General features: G+C 39.8%; 1 non-coding gene across 1 annotated transcript; it reads left to right on the top strand.

Annotated features, from left to right (window-relative positions):
* The first annotated feature begins 593 nt into the window (after positions 1 to 593).
* LOC141635036 (small nucleolar RNA R71) lies at positions 594 to 700 on the top strand. The gene has a single exon (XR_012539744.1). It is a non-coding gene; the product is annotated as a small nucleolar RNA R71 (small nucleolar RNA).
* The last annotated feature ends 10,893 nt before the right edge of the window (positions 701 to 11,593 follow it).

The following is an 11,593-nucleotide window of genomic DNA, read 5'->3' as shown; positions in this document are numbered from 1 at the left end:
AACCTTGGTTTTGGTTGTAAAAGGGTCTTTGATTTTGGTTTCTCATGGGAGGTGGGGTGTATGTTGTTTGAGGGTTTTGAAAATTTTGGCTTTTATATGAGAGATTTGGATGGAATTTGGTGTATTCATTGTAATAGTTATAATAAGGGGTACCACTCTTGTATGCTTGGAAAGCATTCACTTGTTCATTTGTTCCCCTACATTCACTTTGGTCATGTCCCAAAGTTCCACAATTCTCACATATCCCACTTGGGATTGATGAAGATGCCATCATGGCATTAACATGATGCTTTGGTGATTTTGAGGCTTCTTCAAGTCTAGCCATAGCTTTTTCAAACTTCAAATTGATGGTGTCAATGTGAGCACTAAGTTGAGCACCCAATTGAGTAATGGAGTCCACTTCATGCTTTCCTACTCTAGTCGCCTTGCGAGGTCTACTATATTGTGATTTATGGACCGCCATTTCCTCAATTTTGTTCCATGTTTGATTGTCATCAACTTCGGTGAACATTCCATTTGATCCCATGTTGAGAATGTTCCTTGAATCTTCATATAGACCATTCCAAAATTGTTGTACCAAGAACCACTCGCTAAGTCCATGGTGAGGACATGAGCGACAAATTCCTTTAAATCGCTCCCAATCTTCATACAAAGATTCTTCATCCCTTTGCTTAAAGCCCGTGATTTGAGCTCTTAGCATGTTAGTCTTTTCCGGTGGACAGAAATTTTTGTAGAAAGCTAGAGCCAACTTTTTCCAAGAATCAATTCCGAGAGTAGCCTTATCAAGGCCTTTCAACCATTGTTTCGCGGTGCGAATTAGAGAAAAAGGAAATAAGACCCATCGAATTTGGTCTTGAGTTACACCGGTTTGAGAAATCGCATCATAATAGTCACAAAAGGTCTCCATATGAGAGTGAGGGTCTTCACTAGGCATCCCCCCAAATTGGCTTCTTTCGACTAATTGGATAAATGCGGATTTGGCAATAAAATTTCCGGTTAGATGTTGTGGTGTGGGAGTACCATTGGGTAGGTTCTCCTCGGTGGGTACGGAATGTGATGAAAACTTAGGCATTGTGGGTTTATTTTGTGTTTGATTTTGTGTTGGGTTCTCCTCACCTTCTCTTGCAAAAGGGTTGATGAACTCAATAGTTGGTTGAATATCTACAACCTCACCAATACCTCTCAAATTTCTCCTAGCAAGTCTTCTATTGGTTGTCAAAGTTCTTTCAATTTCACGATAAAAGGGTAACAAGTCACCTTGTGACCTTCTAGACATGCAAAATATCAAAAAACTCGAAAACAATTAGAGCAAACCTTGAGGAGTTTTACTTCCCCAAGGCAAAGAAAGACACAACTAACAGCAATATAAGAAAATCTAAATCAAGTTAACACCGTCCCCGGCAACGGCTCCATTTTTGGTCGTGATATCTAAAATCTTTCGGTTACTTGTCGCTAGGAGCACCTAGACCAAAACACAATTTATAACTTCACAAACAACTCTACAATTAGTAAAGAGGCAAGTAAAGGTCGGGTCCCAAGGGACGGGAATTGAGATGAGATTTCTATTGCAACTAGTGGTGTCTTAAGGGTGTCACAATTGGGGTTTGAATAGAAGATCACTAAACTAAATAGCAATGAAAGTAAATAAGCAAGATGAATTAAAAGGGATGTAAACAATTGATAAAAGGCACTAGGGTATCATGGGGTCATAGGGGATTCATGGGAATTGATCATACAAACATGTTCTCAAATTATAAGCAAGCAATTATTGTTGTGATGGATTGAGTTGGTTTATATCTTACAATCCTAGGAAAGTTTGGGTCCCGGAGCCGAATCGATTAGATTGTACAACACCTACAGTCGACTTAGTCTTCCCTACTCAACAACATGCATGGTCTAATGAGACTCGAGTTGGTTTATGTCTTACAAGTCTCATTGAAAAGATAGGTGATGGGTAAAAAATGCAAGGATTCATAGGCTCGCATTTCATCAAAAATAACATGAGCATGAGTTGAGATCATAACAAGCAAGCAAATAAACCATGAAAGCATATTAATTTAAACATGAATCATTCCCCATGTTGGTTTCCCCTAATTACCCATTAACCCTAGCTAAGGAAACTACTCACTCATTATCATGTTGAACATGCTAGCAAGGTTGTCAATCATTCCAACAAAGTGAAACATGATGAATAAAAGAAAGTAATTAACAATAATTAAAAAGGGATTAAGGGAATTATACCTACTAATGATTCCAATAATAAAGCAAAGAATAAAAGAAGTACTTGATGCTTGATTAAAAGGTTGTCAATCTCCCAATAATAACAAAAATAATCTTCAATTACCCAAAATAAGGATGAACAAGAGGGAGATTAAGGAAATAAAACTTGTATTAAAACTTGATTAATTGTTGATTACAAATTTAAAGAGAGATTTGATTGATATTAACTACACTAAAGATTGCTAAGAAGAACATGCTCTTCTAATTAGACTAATGGGGTATTTATAGTGGGGATTAGGTGTAGGAATTAGGGTTAACTAAGGGCTTAAATGACGATTAAGTCCCTACTTAAGGAAACGCCGGTCTTTTTGGAAGGATTGGCATCTTTCTTGAAGCTTGAAGGAACGAAATTGGTCTGCCTTGGAATCCGAGCGTCTTTAGCACAGGACGCGCGGATTCTGTGGTCTCTGCCCGGGCGTCTTGTGGAGAAGACGAGCGTCTTCTGGAGCTGCTGCCCGGGCGTCTTGGGGAGAAGACGCACAAATTGTGGTGATGGAGACGGGCGTCTTCTGGGGAAGACGCACGGATTGCTGGGCAATCTGCTTTCTTCTTCTTTTCTTCCTTTTTCTTCATAAAATCCTTGGGGATTTCCTTGGGGATGCAAGGATCTTTTCTCATCATTGCCCATCTACTATAGTATGTACAAAGGCCTTCTAATCTTTTCTCTCCTTGATGCTTGGTCATTGAATTCAATCAATTTAGTCTCATTTTGCCATGAAAATGCAAGGTTTGCATTCCTTTCCTACCAAGGGATCAAAACCTCAAAGAATATGCAAAACAAAGAACTAAAGACAATAAATGACCCAAATATGCACTAAAAAGCATGGGAACAAGGCTAATTCGGGGACTAAATGTGCTCTAATTATGGTCACATCAAACACATAGTCCTAGCATGTGAATACTAGACCGACTCATACTACACTATCATGTGAATCACATAACATCCAGGAATCCAAACTCTATCAACCATAGTCGGCCTGCATCTCACCTTCTATTATTCATAGAATCATCATACAAGAAAGGATAATATATCTAGAGACAGGCATAAGTTCCTAGTACAGTCAATAGTCACTCTGTAACTTGAGTCTATACCACGAGGTAAGGTAAACACCTTAGTCCTAAATCTGCGCAGACCTAGCGACATGCGGAAAACTACCGCATCCAAGACCCATGATAACAACACATGAGTACCCCTAAGGAGTCCACCAAAGGGTTGGCTAGTACTTAAGCTGACTACATACTTCTAAGAGTACGTCAGGAAGTCATACCCTAACTTGGATATAAACCCACCAAGCTAAGACACAAAGGCTATCAAGCGAGGAACATACACTCGTCAAAGACTATAAGGGCCTATCTATGACGATGGTCTAAGATACCAACACCACACAAGACAAGTAGGACACCCACTTAACCATAAGAAGGGCAAAGAGTCCAAACTGGCAACATAAATACTTATACTCAAATCAAGAACTCTAGGATAACATCCTTCCTTGTGAAAGACTACAAAAATGTAAATTCAGCTGACAATCCAACAATATCCACAATCTCATTAGTAATCCAAAACTCAGCGAACCGTTAATCTCATAATTCATGAGAACAAGCTAAAATGGGAACAAGGCAAGAAGACTCAAGTATAAGGCAACCAATTCATCCAACAACCAATATATGAAAAGACAATCATACTCAAAGACAAATCCTCGACCCTAGTCCCGCGACGGGTCATCGGTCAAATCGAGGCTGACCGGTTTAAACCTAGCTTGACCAAACTCGTTTGGTCAAATTGGCCCAGCTCAGAGTCTTGGCCCATTTTGGCCCACATCACGGAATTTACCACAATGTCATACTCTTGCCATTTTTAATTTCTATCATGTGAAAACTATTGACATAGAGAAAATATGCCAACTTATAAAATAACCAATTCAACGGAAATATTAGCTTAAACAATTTCCTACATGCCAAAATACCAACATACTTCAAAGCATGAACCATAGGCCCATAACATCAAACAATAGACCCAAGACCCGACCCAAAGGGACGGGTCAAAATCCGGGCCGGACCCACCGGGCCTGCCGGGTCTGCCGCGCCCCTTTACAGGCTGTTTTAGGCGTTTTTTCCGCCCTTTTTCCCTTTTTCCTACCAAAATCCGTTTCAAGCTCAATTTAATACCGTCGCAAGCAACAATCAACAATACCCATTTCGTTTCAATACTCAAGTATATGAAATAACCACAAATTAGTAAACTTTAACAACACAAGTCATGTGAAAAACGAAACTAACACATTATCAATCACCTAAACACTTAACAAACAACAAACACAACATCTATGTGACATTAAATCGTCGAGTAACTCGGAATAGTTACCTTAAGCTAGCAAAGAGACAAGTAATAACTTGAGAAAGCTTCTAAAACCCAAAATTACTCTCCATCTTCAACCACATATGAGTCACCTAAATCATCTTCAAATTCTTCACCTATAAGAACAACAAAAACACAATTATTAAGCTTAAATTCGAATCCCTAAAAGATGAGCCTTAAAACAAAATTGGGGAAAATGAAAATAAAGCTTACTAGGAGATGAGGAATGAAAAGAGGATTCCAAGCATATAATTTTTATGAAATTTGGTGGAGAAATGGAGGAATTATGAAGGATTTAGGGTTTGTAAGGAGGATTTTTGGTAGGTTTTTGGTGTTTGAGAGAAGGAGGAGATAGATTGAGAATGGAGGAAATGAAAATTGAAAGAGGAGACAAATGGAGGGGGGATGGCCGGTCAAATGGCATGGGGAAGGTTGGTCAATTGTTTACGTTTTGGGTTTGCTTCGACGGTAATTAGAAATATTCGCCGAACGCGATTTCCGAGAATATTAAATTTCTTAAACACGATTTTACTAAAAGATTAAGTACTCATATGCCCAATATCCAAAATCGTTTATCTAATGACCGTAAGAAATGGGAAAATCCCAATATTACGACTTTTATCAGAAATCTATTTTATCAACGTAAAAGGTTTAAATATAGTTTAAATTACTTTTAAACATTTCTAAACTATCAAAAGTGATTACATTACTTCAAACTAAAATAAAATTATATTTTTTCAAATTATTATTATTTCAAATAAATTAATATTAAATTAAAATGGATTTAAATATTACTTTTAAAATATAATAAAGGTCTTCAAATTTACGGGGTGTTACAATCATCCCTCCTTTTAAGAAGTTTTGTCCCCGAAACTTAGAAGAAGGAACATTGTATATATGTAGGTCTTTCTCTTTAAATCAATTAATCAACATCTCCAAAACATGAACTTATGAAAATATATGTGTCCTTTCAATGGAACTGAAATATCCTCGTCGGTCGCCCGAGAACACCAACATTCCAAATCAGAACAAAAATACATTTTTACGCCAATGACTGAGAAAACTAATTATCGGACGTTTCCAATAACGAGCCTTAACACTCATTGACGTTAAAACCAGTGGGAAAACATTAAAAGATTTTCAAAAACCTTTAGTTCGAAACTCTTAAATAAGGATAATGACTCCACTAATTATGACTAAACTCTAACTACGGCTCTTATACAACTAAGCAATGACTACTAACGCGGAGAATATTCCAGGGAAGGAGAGGAACACTCGAAAGGATAGCTAAAACTCACAAGGATTAGATAAAGGAACGGAAAGTACCTCACGAGAAGAGTTCGGGATATTTAGCTAACATAGAAGATTCAGGCTCCCAAGTTTCTTCTTTGACATTTCCACAACGCCACAGAATACGAACTAGGGGCACCGCTTTGTTTATAAGTTGCTTGTTTGCCATTTCGAGGATTCGGATTGGCCTTTCTTCCAAAGCCAAGTTAGGTTCCAAATCTGGGATTTCTTCTTGAATAACATGGTTCGGATCACTAATGTACTTCCTCAACTGAGATACCTGGAAGACATTATGAACCTTGCTCAAATTCGGGGGCAACTCTAAACGGTAAGCAACGGGACCAATCTTCTCAAGCACACGGAAAGGTCCAATGTATTTGGGACTCAGCATTCCTTTCACACCAAAATGTTTCACCCCTTTCATAGGTGACACCTTAAGGAATACTCGATCATCAACCTCAAAGGTAAGTGGTCGACGACAGGCATCAGCATACGATTTCTGTCGGTCTTGAGCGGCTTTCATATGCTCTCGAATGATCTAAACCTGATTGATGGTCTCAGTCACCAAATTGGGTCCCAACACATGAGCATCTTGGAATTGATCCCAACAGACCGGACTACGACACTTCCTACCATACAAAGCTTCATAAGGTGACATCTTGATAGAAGTATGGTAGCTATTGTTATAGGAGAATTCAACAAGAGGTAAGCACTTCTCCCAAGAAGTGTGGAAGTCTAAAGCACAAGCACGAAGGAGGTCCTCTAAAGTTTGGATAGTCCTCTCACTCTGTCCATCTGTAGCGGCATGAAAAGCGGTACTCATCAGTAGCTTACTATCCATGGCTTCTTGCAAAGCAGTCCAGAAACGGGAACAGAATCTCGGGTCACGATCTGAAACAATATCCTTAGGCACTCCATGGTAGCGTACTATCTCCTTCACGTAGGCACCAGCTAGGACATCTAATCTCCATGTCTCCTTGATAGGTATAAACCTAGCACATTTGGTAAATCGATCTACAACCACCCAAACCGCATCTTTTCCGCTAGCAGTCTTAGGTAAAGCCATCACAAAGTCCATGGAGATGGACTCCCATTTCCAAAGGGGAACATCCAAAGGTTGTAGAAAACCCCCGGGTTTCTGATGCTCAATCTTCACTTTCTGACAGGTAAGACACTTGCTAACATACTCTAGGACATCAATCTTCATCCTAGGCCACCAAAAATGTAATCTTAAGTCTTTATACATCTTGTCACCACCAGGATGAATAGAGTAAGGAGAAAGGTGAGCTTCATCAAGGATCTTCTTCCTTAACTCGGCTACTCTCGGAACATACATCCTACCTTGGTAACGAAGGTATCCATCACTATCCACCACACAATCCTTAGCTTGCCCAAGTTGGATTTTTGCTTGAATGGACTTGAAAGTAGCATCCTCAGGTAGGCAAGTATGGATCTCACGGTAAAAGTCGGGTTCTGCACTCAAGGCACTAAGATAGTCAAAGCCTATCCCAACAAGGCTTATCCCTAACTTTTGAAATTCCGTGGTAAGTTCATCAGGTAACACACGGATAATGCTCACAGAGTGACTAGTCTTTCTACTCAAAGCATCGGCCACCACATTTGCTTTCCCTTCATGATAAATCAACTCGACATCATAATCATTCACCAACTCTAGCCATCTTCTTTGCCTCATATTCAATTCTTTCTGGGTAAAGATACACCTCAAACTCTTATGATCGTTATAAATGCGGCAATGAACTCCAATAAGGTAATGCCTCCATGTCTTCAAGGCATGTACCACGGCGGCTAATTCAAGATCATGAGTCGGATAGTTCACCTCGTGAACCCTCAGTTGTCGAGAAGCATAAGCAATAACCCTTCGGTTTTGCATCAAGACAAAACCTAGGCCATGCTTTGAAGCATCACAATAAACATCGTAGTCCACACCATCCTCAGGTAAGGTCAACACCGGAGCGGTAGTCAACCTAGTCTTCAACTCTAAGAAGGCATTCTCACACTCATCGGTCCACACATACTTAGACTCCTTCTGCAACAATTGAGTCATCGGTCTAGCTAACTTAGAGAAATCTTTCACGAATCGACAATAATAACCCGCCAAACCGAGAAAGCTTCGAATCTCAGTCACATTTTTTGGACTCTTCCAATCAACAACGGCCTCAATCTTAGAAGGATCTACCATAACACCATCTTTGGATATGACATGTCCAAGAAAAGTTACTTGATGCAACCAAAATTCACATTTTGAGAACTTAGCATACCACTTTTGACGATGTAGAATGTCTAAGATGATACGGAGGTGTAGGGCATGTTCTTCATCATTCTTTGAGAAAATCAAGATATCATCAATGAACACCACACACTTATTGAGGTACTCACTACAGGTATGATTCATTTGATCCATGAAGATAGCCGGAGCATTAGTCAATCCGAAAGGCATCACTTTAAATTCAAAATGACCATATCTCGTGTTGAAAGCAGTCTTAGGAATATCGGACTCACGCACCGGAATTTGATGATGACCCGATCGGAGGTCAATCTTGGAACAAGTAGAAGCACCACGTAATTGGTCAAAGAGATCATCAATTCGTGGAGGAGGATACTTGTTCTTGATTGTCACACGATTGAGTTCACGATAATCAATGCAAAGTCACATTGATCCATCCTTTTTCTTCACAAAGAGGACGGGGGGACCCCAAGGAGAAGCACTAGGCCTAATAAAGCCTTTCTCAATCAAGTCATGAAGTTGAACTCTCAACTCCTTCAATTCGGAAGGTGCCATACGATAAGGAGCTTTAGCAATAGGACCGGTTCCGGGAACTAGGTCAATAGAAAATTAAGCATCTATTTCAGGAGGAATCTCGGGTAATTCATCGGGAAATACATCCGGAAATTCACAAACAATGGGAACATCCTTCAAGGGAGGAAGAGAAGGAGAATTAGAAGTAGTTACTACACATTGGAATGCTTGATGACCCTTCTTCAAAGTACTCACCATCTTCATAGCTGAGATCAACTTCACACCTGTTTGCTTTCTAACCCCTTGATAAGATACGCGAGTTCCCAAAGGGCTTTTAAGGACAATCTTTTGATCTCGACATTCAAATCGAGCATGATAAGTAGATAACCAATCCATGCCCAAAATAACATTAAAATCCTCAAGTGGAAATCGAAGGAGATTAGCCGGGAAAATAGATTCCGCTATCGATATAGGGACATCCGGATAAAAATAAGAACAAGAGAAGATGTCGCCGGAGGGTAAAGATATTGATGTACTATCTCCAACTGAAGGTTCAAGAGGTAACTTTTCGGAGAATTTCATCGATATAAATGACAAAGAAGCACCGGTATCAAATAAAACCAAACAAGGGACATCAAATATTAAGAACGTACCAGTGACTATGTCTGGGTGTGCCTCATCCTCAGCACGGCTCATCACAAAGATGCGACCTCTCGGCCTCTCAGGAACAGAAGGAGTAGTAGTAGTAGTAGTCTTCCTCTCAGGACACTCATTAGCCTTGTGTCTAGGCTTGTGGCAGGAGAAACACACAAATTGCTTATCAAAGCAACCAATTCCGGGATGCAAAGGCTTCTTACAATGATAGCACATATGACCCTTAGGATTTTTGTCGTTGCTAGGAGATAGAACACGAGCACCTTGATTTGCTTGTCCACTCGGAACAAACCTCTTCTTGTTAGGATAAGAGGGGGAAGAAGTAGGCACAAAGGGTCTAGAAGGAGCAACATAAGGCCTAGAAGTGGAGTAGAGTGGCCTCTTGCTAAGGGAAGTACGAGAAGCACGAGCCTCTTCATCAATAGCTCGAATAGAGCTTTCGGCCCATAATGCATCATCATAGATTGAGACAAAGGAAGTAGAATCCCTACGGATCAAGCACTTAAGCTTTGGAGTAAGCTTGTCAAGGTAAAAGAAGGCCTTTTCTGCTTCATTTTTGTCAAGTCTAGAAGCATAGTGAGCAAGTTCATTGAACTTGTCGGTAAAGGCCTGGACAAAAAGACTTCCTTGCTTCAAATTCATAAACTCTTTAAGCCTTTGTTGTTTCAGCTCTTTTGGATAGAACCTAGTCTCAAGTAGATCCTTAAAGCGATCCCAACCAAAGCCAAGCTCAAGAGTGGAAGTGGGACCAGTCATGGTCCACCATCTATCAGCTTCTTTCACAAGGAAGTGAGAAGCCAATTTCACCTTGTCCTCTTCACGAACATCACACAAGACAAAGCTCTTCTCCAATTCTCGAAACCATTCGGTGAGTGCCACCGGGTCTACTTCCCCACCATAAGTTTGAGTCTTGTTTCGAGTCAATTGACTTGCCACCCAAGTGTAAGAACCGGGTCTATCACCTTCTGGAAACTGAGGAGGGGGAGGAGGAGCTGGTTGGTTTTGCTGAATCTGAAGAATCTGAGTAAGAGCTTGCATTATCTACGGATCTTAGAGGAGCCATCTTGCCAAAGAGAACATTGGTTAGCACCTAACAAATAGCAATCGCAAACAGACTACAACATAAGGTCCTAAGTCTACCCATCCTACCCATCTCTCAAGTTTATTATTTTAAGGTCAAGTTATTTATATTGGGGGTGCACAAACGTGCGTCGGGAGCAAATATGCTCTGATGCCAACTGTGACACCCTCATTCATTGCGGAAAAGCAAACACGTAATTCTAGAATAAAACTGCATGGATATGTTTGTAATAGGTTCATTTGGGTAAAAACCTGCAATTTTTAAAACATGAACCTGTTATAAAGATATCCAAATTGAAAGGTGTCAAAACATACAAGGTCTAAATAGAAGTTTCATAACATAACCATCGCTAAAGTCGCGAATAGCAAAGTTATACAACCAAATGTAAAGAGGGAGACATATGTCCCTAAAATGTATGTGACATAAAAACTCGTATAAGAGTCTCTACAAATAAAACCAAATCTAAGTAAGTCCCAAGGTTACTTTGCTCGCTAGCTCGTCCATGAACCCCATATAAGCATCACCATACCTGTCGATCGCATTTTATACAAATACAAAAGCCACAGTCAGTGGGGAGTAACTCCGAGTTCTCCCAGCCACGAAATGTCATAATTAATATAACATGTAAACATAAGAATATGAATATGAATAACGCATAGCCTTAGCATATAGATGCTAGGCAATCGTGCTTATCATGTGAACAACAATATAACAAGAGATAGTCCTAGCATGTAAATACTAAACCGACTCATACTACACTATTATGTGAATCACATAACATCCAGGAATCCAAACTCTATCAACCCTAGCCGGCTTGCATCTCACCTTCTATGATTCATAGAATCATCAAACAAGAAAGGACAATATATCTAGAGACAGGCATAAGTTCCTAGTACAGTCAATAGTCACTCTGTAACTCGAGTCTATACCACGAGATAAGGTAAACACCCTAGTCCTAAACCTGCGCAGACCTAGCGACATGCAGAAAACTACCACATCCAAGACCCATGATAACAACACATGAGTACCCCTAAGGAGTCCACCAAAGGGTTGGTGATGCGTGTCCTGAATATGATGTTTTACACCTATTTTACACGTATTTCAGAGCTCATTTGTGTAGTTTATGCTACTATTTGCCCCATTTCGTCTACTTTCGTATTTTTATGTAATATTG

The sequence above is a fragment of the Silene latifolia genome, chromosome Y (genome assembly GCF_048544455.1).
Source record: "Silene latifolia isolate original U9 population chromosome Y, ASM4854445v1, whole genome shotgun sequence".
NCBI lineage: Eukaryota > Viridiplantae > Streptophyta > Magnoliopsida > Caryophyllales > Caryophyllaceae > Silene > Silene latifolia.
The sequence above is the reverse complement of the archived record's forward strand: the minus strand, read 5'-3'. Positions and strand labels throughout refer to the sequence as shown.